This window comes from Macaca nemestrina, chromosome 16 (genome assembly GCF_043159975.1).
Source record: "Macaca nemestrina isolate mMacNem1 chromosome 16, mMacNem.hap1, whole genome shotgun sequence".
Lineage (NCBI taxonomy): Eukaryota > Metazoa > Chordata > Mammalia > Primates > Cercopithecidae > Macaca > Macaca nemestrina.
The window spans coordinates 89,390,786-89,400,574 of record NC_092140.1 but is presented as its reverse complement, the minus strand read 5'-3'; the positions used below and the strand labels follow the sequence as shown (position 1 = coordinate 89,400,574).

The window sequence follows — 9,789 nt, the reverse complement described above, 5'->3', positions numbered from 1 at the left end:
TCCAGAAAATAACTTGCTGAGATTTTGATTGGGATTACCTGACATCTTGACAATAGTGAGTCTTCCTATCCATGAGCATGGAATAGCTCTCTCTTTATTTCTTCTTCTTTTTTTTCATCAGTTTTGTAGGTTTCCTCATATCGATCTTATAAATATTTTGTTATATTTATGCATAAATATTTCATTTTTGGAGTGCTAATGTAAATGGTATTGTACTTTCAATTTCAAATTCCACTTGCTCATTGCTGGTATATAGAAGAGCAACTGACTCTTGTATATTAATTTTGCATCTTGCAAGTTTGTTATAATATCGTATTAGTTCCAGGAGATTTTCATTGATTCATTCAGATTTTCTACATAGATTATTATATCATTTGTGAACAAAGACAGTTTTTTTCTTCCTTTTCTATCTGTATACCTTTTATTTCCCTTTTATGTTTAATTGCATTAGCCAGGACTTCCAGTATAATGTTGAACAGCAGTGATGAGAAGGTACATTTTTGCCTTGTTTCTGATCTTTTGTGAGAAAGATTTTAATTTCTCAGCATTAAGCATCATATTAGCTGTAGATTTTTGTAGATATTCTTTATCAAGTTGAGAAAGTTCCCCTCTATACCTAGTTTACGGGAAATTTATATCATGAATGGATGTTGGATCTTTTTCAAATGCTTCTTTTTGCCTCTATTGATATAGGTATGTGATTTTTATTCTTTAGTTTGTGAAGTGAGGGATTACATTAATTTATTTTTGATTGTTGAACCAGCCTTGCATACCTGGGATAAATTCCACTTGGTTATAGTATATAATTCTTTGTATGCATTGTTGGATACTATTTGCTAAAATTCTGCTGAGGACTTTTGCACCTGAGTTCATGTGAGATATTGGTCTGTAGTTTTCTTTTCTTGTACTGTTGTTGGTTTCAGTGTTAGGATAATGCTGATCACATAGAATGAGTTAGGAAGAAATTCTTCTGCTTCTATCTTCTGAAAAGAGATTATATTTTCCTTAAAAGTTTGGTATATTTTAGCAGTGAGACCATCTAGTCCTACTCGTTTCTGTTTAGAAAGATTATTAATTATTGTTTTAATTTCTTTAATAGATAGACTTATTCGGATTATCTATTTCTTTTTGTGTGAGTTTTGGAAGATTGTATCTTTCAAGAAATTGCTGCATTTTACCTAAGTTATGAATTTTGTGGGCATAGAATTGTTCGTAATATTTTTGTTAACTGTGAGCCAAAGCTTTCTTTGTTCATTTCTTGCATCCGAAGTAGTCTTCAATGTCATCCTTGGCCTGAGCTTCTTTACCATAGTCCTTAACTACTACAGAACTGCAACCAATCACTTAAAAAAGTTTTCTCTCTTTGTCAGTTATGCAGAGGACAACCCATATTCTTAGTTTCTTGTCATTAACTTTAATTATGTTCATTTGGTGTTCAGCAGAAAGGACGTTCACCAACTTGACATACATAGGCTCATTGCAGTTGGATGCAAGATACAAAGATAGGCTTGGTGCTTGTTTAAGGCTTTGGCAGCTCTGTGAATTCCATGTACTGGGCTTCTGTGGATGAGGACAGTCTTCAGCACTTTTTGTAAAGCAGCATTAATGTCCATTATACCTTTAGCAGCAATGCCTTCCTCGATCATGGTGGTGGGTTATGGATGAAGCCAAATATTGAATGCACCTGAGCCTCCACCTCTGCACAATTTAGCTGTGGCAGGTAAAGATCTATAGTATTTTTTGATCATCCTTTTAATGTTCACAGAATATGTAGTGATGTTCCTTCATTCATTTAGGATATTAGTAATGTATCCTTTCTTTCTTCTTAGTTATGGTGGCTAGAACTTTATTGATTTTATTGATAATTTTAAATAACCAGCTTTAGATTTTGTTGATGTTTTTCTATTGATTTCTTGTTCTAAATTTCATTTATTTCTACTTTAATTTTTGTTATTTCTTTTCTTGCACATGCTGTTTTAATTTAAATTTTCTAGTTTCCCAGGGTGGAGGCTTAGATGACTGCTTTTAGATTTTTCTTCTTTTCTAATATATGGATTCAGTGACTTACGTTTCTCTCTCAGCTCTGCTTTTGCAGCATCCCACACATTTTGATAAGTTGTTTTTTCTTCTAGTGCCAAATATTTTAAAATTTGTTTTGAGATTTCTTTCTTGACTTATGTGTTATTTAGAAGTGTGTTGTTTAACCTACACATATTCTGGGACTTTTCAGCTATCTTACTGTTATTGATTTCTAGTTCAATTCCATTGTGGTCTGAGAGCAGATGTAGTATTATTTATATTCTTTTAAATTTGCTAAAGTTTGTTTTGTGGACCAAAATTTGGTCTATCTTTGTGAATGTTTTATGTGAGCTTGAGAAGAATATATATTCTGCTGTTGCTTGAAGTAGTCTCTAAAATTCCATTTTTATCCAGTTGATTGATGGTGGTGTTGAGTTCAACTATGTCCTTACCAGTATTCTGCCTACTGGATCTGTCCATTTCTAAAATAAGGGTGTTGAAGTCTCAACTATAATAGATTTATTAATTTATCTTTTCAGCTCTATCAATTTTTGACTCATTTATTTTGGCACTTTATTGTTAGATGCACACATACTGAAGATTGTTATGTCTTCTTGGAGAATTGACACCTTTACATTATGCAATGCCCCTCTTTAACCCTGATAACTTTCCTTGCTCTGCAGTTCTGTCTAAAATTAACAGAGGTACTCCTGCTTTCTTTTGATTGATGTTTGCATAGTATACCTTTTTCCATCCATTTACTTTCAATCTATATTTGTGTTTATATTTAAGGCAGTTTCTTGTAGACAACATATATTTTTGTCTTGTTTTTTGATCCACTCTGACAATCCCCATCTTTTAATACGTACATTTAGAGCAATGACATTCAAAGTGATTACTGGATATAATTAGATTAATATCTACTATATCTGTTACTGTTTTCTACTTATTGCTCTAGTTCTTTGTTCCTATTTTTGTCTTCCAATCTTTTTCTGCATTTTCAAGTTTTGAGTATTTTATATGATCTTTTTTCTCTCCTTTTTTTAGTATATGAGTTTTAGTACTTAAAAATAATATTTTTGGTCAGGTGCGGTGGCTGACACCTGTAATCCCAGCACTTTGGGAGGCCGAGGTGGGTGGATCATCTGAGGTCGGGAGTTTGAGACCAGCCTGACCAACATGGAGAAACCCTGTCTCTACTAAAAATACAAAATTAGCCAGGCATGGTGGCACATGCCTGTAATCCCAGCCACTCGAGAGGCTGAGGCAGGAGAATTGCTTGAACCCGGGAGGCAGAGATTGTGGTGAGCCAAGATCGTGCCATTGCACTCCAGCCTCAGCAACAAGAGCAAAACTCCATCTCAGAAAAAAAAAAATTGTATATATGTGTATATATTTATTGGTTCCCCTAAATTTTGCAACATAAATTTACAACTAATCCAAGTCTACTTTCAAATAACACTATACTATGAGCATATGAGTATTATACCTTGTAATAGTGGTGCTCACATTCTCACAGGTAGTGCAGGTACCTAATAACAAAATAATTCTAATTCCTCTCTGTCTTTTTTCATATTATTGTTGTTATTTGCTTTGCTTGTATGTAAGCATATTAAAGCATATGTTGCACATAAGGGTTGTAGGAATCAGGGGAGAGCTTTCTCCTTAGCCCTCTGAAAAATATACTCACAAAAGGCAGATAAATTGGAGAAAAGGCATATAAATTTATTAACATGTATGCACTGGGAGAATGACAGAGTGATTGTTTACCCCTCAACAAGATGAAAGCAGCATATATATCATCCTGGAAAACAGGAGGGAGGACTGTCTGTTGAGGGACAATATTGTCTGTTGAAGGAAAATAAAGATATACTAGAGAGAATGAATGGATCCGGTAACAGATATTAACTTGTAAGGGGTCTATTCATATGTGGCTACATTTTTGGTATTACAGGGAAGGGAAGAAGAAACAATTTTTTGGGGGTGGGTCTGGATCTTAGGCAGATAAAGGTTTTGGGAGAGACAGTACTAGGGAGAAGGCCCTACATTGTTATCTGTTAGACCAATTAAGTAAGAAAAAAGAGGAATTTTAATTTTACCTTCGTTAATTTTTTTTCTCCAATGCTCTTCTTTTCTTTACGTAGGTTCAAGTTTCTGACCTATGTTATTTTCCTTCTCTCTGAAGGACTTCTTTTAGCATTTCTTGCAAGGCAGGTCAAAACTATAAAACAAAATGTGGGGTCTCCATCTCATTGAATCTCCTGGAGCTTTTTAACTCTCAGACTTGTCCATCCTGTGCCTTTAGCAATTTATCAGTAACAGTTCAGATATTCCTACCCTGGGATCATTTCCTATGAAGGTTTCATCTTGTGGGTTTCTGTTCTGGCAAGTTGTGATTCGCTGAACTAAGTCTGTTGGTTTCTCCAATTGAAGGGAAGCAGTTTGTTATGTGACCTCAGTTGTCTTGTGGATCTAAGAAGAGTTGTTTTTCAGTTTATTCACCTTTTTATTTGTTGAAAGAATGGAGTGGTGACATTTAAGCTTCTTACAAGCCTGACCAGAAATTGGAAGTGAATTTAGTTTCAAAATTTAGTCTTCTTGCTAAAGTTTTCATTCTAATGTTTGGCATTTCAAATAATACTCTGTTTCCATAAATGTGGAGAGATAGTAGCCTACGACTCAGAGGTCTGTAAGAATTTGGAAGGAAAAAACCAGTAAAATTTTTTTTTGGGAATGAATTAACTGTGTCCACAGAAGCAGTGGCAGCTCTCTTAGCAGGCCGATTTTGTAATGTGATTCTGGGACTTATTTCTAAGATGCAGGGCTATAATGATTCTGCTTCTTGTATCATGGAAGAAGAGATCAAAAAGGCATTAGGATGTTGACTGTAGTGATTTATCCTGATTATCAGTATGATATAGAAATGCTGCTTCTTAATGTGGTAGGGATGTGCCTAAAACCCAGAAGATCGTAGAGTTACTAGTATGTACCGCCATATCCAGTTATAAAAGCAAATGAGCAATTATTAGGCAGGATTACCAAAAATTAATAGCCCTCAGAAAAAAAAGTTTGCATCACCTCATAAGTAAGGAATACTGGCTGACTCTAGTGTCCTCAGGTTTTAGAATGGTTTTTTATAATTAGATTTTTAAAAATGTCGTGTGAGAGGGTATTCATATTAATAAATGGATCTAGTACTTTAAATATTAATTATATTACATGACATATTTGGCTTTGCTTTTTTGACCTTATTTCATTTTATAATCAATAACCTTGTTTCATTTTCTTGTTCATATTTTGTTTTCCTTTCTTTTTCTCCTTTTCTGACATCTATTTGCTTCATTAAATTTTCTTTATTCTCCCCATATCTTTACTAAGTTTTGAAATTGCTAATTCCATTTCTTTTTTAAAGTGGTTGCCTAGAACATTTTAGTGTATGTAGTTGACTTTACATATTTTTATGACTTTATCTAATAGGACAAGGACTTTAGCATGCCCTAAGTTTTTCCAGACTTCACATTTTGTGGTATTTTGGTATAGTATTTTAGTTTCGAAATGTTAAAAGAAACATCGGTTTTCTTGGGTTTTAATTTTAAAATTCAGTTTGTGATTCTTTTTTTTTTTTTTTTTTTTTTTTTTTTTTTTTTTTTTGTGATAGTCTTGCTCTGTTGCCCAGGCTGGAGTGCAGTGGCATGATCTCAGTTCACTGCAACCTCTGCCTCCTGGGTTCAAGGAATTCTCCTGCCTCAGCCTCCTGAGTAGCTGGGATTACAGGTGTGTGCCACCATACCCTGCTAATTTTTTGTATTGTTAATAGAGACAGGGTTTTACCTTGTTGGCCAGGCTGGTCTTGAACTCCCGACCTCAGGTGATCCACCCACCTTGGTCTCCCAAAGTGCTGAGATTATAGGCCTGAGTCACTGTGCCCAGTCCAGTTTGTGATTCTTTACGTTTCTCTTCTCTCTGTCATGGTGATCAAAGAACTATATATTGAGATGAATTCTGCATCAACTTGGATTCCTATGAGATTATTATGAGCAGTTTCCCCTACTGACTTATACTGAATGGATAATGTTGGTAAGAGACAAATTTTCATTTGGTTACCTCTTGAGATTTGGGGACTGTTTGTTACTGCATATAACCTTGTCTATCCATCTGATACTGAAATTAATTACAGAGAGTGTGCTGTTACTCAATCAAAAACTTCAATAAGGTGACATTGTCATAGTAGTTATTGGGTGGCAAAGAAACTGTTACTGGATGCTGGAAAGATAGTAATCCATATTTTGATGATGTGGAACATTTCACAAAACTGTACTTTGGTAATTGTAGCTCTAGGAAAAGAGGGAGAAAAATAGAGTGTTGGTTCTTTGTGTTGGTTAATATTGGCTGCTTTTTCAAGAAATGAGATGTGTTAAAAAATGATTCAGCTAATATATGGGCAGAAGTGAAGGGGGATTGAGAGAGTCTACAAAATCATGGATTGTTTATGAATTTCATATAAATGAAATTATACAATGTGTATTTTGTGTCTGGCTTCCTTTGTTCAACATTGTGTTTGAGATTCATTCATCTTGTTCTGTGTAACTACATTTATTTAGTTTTACTAAAATATATTATTTAATTATCTGAATATATCTCAATTTTTTATCCACTCTACTGTCAATGGACATTTATGTTGTTTTATAGTTTTGACTACTGTAAATAATACCATTAAGAACCTTTTTGTACATGTCTCGTGGTGCATATATGCACACATTTCTATGGGATAGTTATCTAAGAATAGAATTATTGGGTCATAGAATGTGTGCATTTTCAATGTCAATCTATTTTCCAAAGTGTTTGTATCAGTTCATACTTCCATTAGCATTGTATATAAGTTCTTCTTACTTCACATCTTTGCCAACATTTACTCTTACCAGCCTTTTAAATATTTTTCCATTTAGTGGATGTGTGATGGCTTAGTTTGAATTTTCTTGATTAATAATAAAAATGAATACCTCTTCCCATGTTTATTGGTCTTGAATTATGTCTGTTGTGAAGTGCCTGCTCAAGAGTTTTGTTTTCTAGAGTCTTCCTGCATTCCTTGGCTTGTGGTCTCACATTATTTTGGCCTCTGCTTCTGTTGTATCTCTGAAACTGACCTTCCTGTCTCCCTCTTATAAAGACCCTTGTGATAACAACATTGGCCCACCTGGATAATTCAGGATAATCTACCCATCTCAATTTACTTAATTACATTGGTGAAGTTTCTTTTGCTGTAGAAGGTAGAATAGTCACAGATTCTGGGGATTTGAACGTCTTTGGGGGGCACTATTGAGCTATATCCTTTGTGGCTTATTCACCTTGCTATGTGCTCAAGAAAGCTAGACTCCTGCCAATAATAGTAAATAAAATTAAAAGTCTACTGTCAATAATTAAAAAATATTTTTTCTGTATTATTGTTAAAACTAACATTTGCTTAAATTGTACTGCCAAAATATTTTTAATATCTCTCTGAACAATGATCAGTGAGTGATCTTAATTTCTGGACCACCTAGGTCAATAATACTGAAATGGTAATAGAAATTTTAGTCTCTTTGGAATAATTTGTACTTTTATAGGCTTCTGTTCATTATTCAAAATGTTCTGGGTGTGGTGACATTATAATAGTCATTATAATTATTTCCTGGGGCCTTCAGTACTTCTGTGTCTAAAGGTGAAAAAAGTGATTGATTGCAAATAAATGAGGCTCCACAGTATTATCAATCAATTTTGTCCTTTCATTTGAGCTTCAAAACACTACTGCATTTCATATGCTTCCTAATGGCAAAAAAGAGAACTCTTACCTTTTTGGATTAGGTGTATGTCTTAATTCTTTCGGGCTGCTATAATAAAATACCTTAGATTGGGTAAATAAAAATGGAAATTTACTTCTCACAGTTCTTATGGCTGTAAAGTCCAAGATGAAGATGCCAGCAGATTTGGTTTCTGGTGAAGTTTGCTCTTTGCTTCTTTTTGGTTTCTTTGCTCTTTGCTTCAAAATGGCACCTTGTTGCTATGTCTTGGCATGGCAGAAGGGAGAAACAGTCTCCCTCAAGCCTTTTTATCAGGTTACTAATGGGAACTCATGAATGTGGAACTTTCAGGATCTGATTACTTCCTAAAGGCCTTAGCTTTTAATACCGTCCCCTTAGGGGTTGGGTTAGATTTTAACATATGAATTTTGAAGGAACATAAACATTCAGACCATAGCAGGAGACAATGATATTATACAGACCTATTTATAATTTATATTACTAACTTATGACCTTTCGCTTAGATATTTGAATATAATTGAAGCTCTAGGAGGATAAACTGCACTTAAATTATCTTTTTGTACCACTTGACATGCCACTGAGCCCCTCATCGTCCTTTTACTTGAGATTTGAAGAGGAGAAGTGGAAAAAGCATGGAATTTGAATTCAGAAGACCTGAATGCTACTAAATATCAGCTGTATATTCTTGGGCAAGCCATTTAACTTCATCTGTTAAATAGGAATGTAGTAACACTTACTTCACAGAGTTCTTGACAATGATATGAAGAAGCTACTCTGTAGCTGCAGTGGCTCTAGGTTTTGTTTATTCAGTTTTGTTCCTGAGAGTGGAGTCTGATTATTAAGAACTTTTCTAGAATCAATAGATACATTGGCTTAGCATAAAAGGGGAGTTTATTGGCTCGTATGACTTCACTAAAAATTCCAGAAGAGGATCTGCTTCAGGAACAGTTTGATCAAGGAGCTGACATGTTATCAGCAGCTGTCTATCTCTTCAGTCTATTTTTCTGCATAGTATTTTCATTCTATGTGGTGTCAGTATGACTTTAGCAGCTTTAGACCTGTAGTCACCTATGTTTACTCCAAAGAAAAGGAGTGTATCTCTTTCAGGTAGTTTCTGTACAAACCCTAGGATTTAGTCTAAATTGGACCAATTTGGACTACATGTCCATGCCTATCTTTGACATGCCCTGACCTGATCATGAGGCTAAAGGGACTGCCCCAATTTGAATCACATGATTCATTCCCAGAGCCTGGGTGAGACCCTTGAACCATAAGTACCAGAAATGGCAAAGGATTTGGGATATTATAAGCTAAAGAAGTGGGCTGGGTTCTGGATGATACAAAGTGTCCATTCTAGGGTCACTTATGTTTTTGAGAAGATATCATTTTATCCTTAGTTTCCCCTACTCAATAGAGATAGCTTTTATGGAAGAAACTTTGTCCTTTTGTTTTAAAATATTCTTCTCCCTCCCTTTGTTTATCTGAAGCTCATAATTATAACATGATGTATGTCTTTCCTTTCTTTCTGGCAAAATTTTTTTCTCCATCTGTTTTTTATTGAATGATGTATGCGAAAGCCACATTTTCCTAGCTAGGAAAGCTTGGTAAGCTATTCTGAATGTCTCTGTGCATTCTGTTTAACACATTCCTATTTTTAGCTTTCTGGGAAGATTTATACAAGTGATTGTAGCCAGTATTAGCTTTTTAAACTCTTTCTTAGAGTATTTAAAGCTGCGTTTATCCCTGAATACTTTTCCATGGCTACTTAGGATATTGTTCTAAATATGTAAAATTTTAGCTTATGCAGATGTGGTTTTAAACATTTTATGGATATTAACATGGGTCCATATGTATTTTTCTCTAAATTCATTTATATTTACTTATTTTGATACTAATACTAAATGCGGATAAAGAAAACTTAAATAACATGTTTTCTTTTCTGAATAAGGCTGAAAACCTATCATAGATAACC

The 9,789-nt window shown here is 34.4% G+C and overlaps 1 pseudogene; it reads right to left on the bottom strand.

The window, feature by feature from the left end:
- Positions 1–1,195: 1,195 nt before the first annotated feature.
- On the bottom strand, positions 1,196–1,819 carry LOC105486031 (small ribosomal subunit protein eS12-like; annotated as a pseudogene).
- Between the last annotated feature and the right edge of the window lie 7,970 nt (positions 1,820–9,789).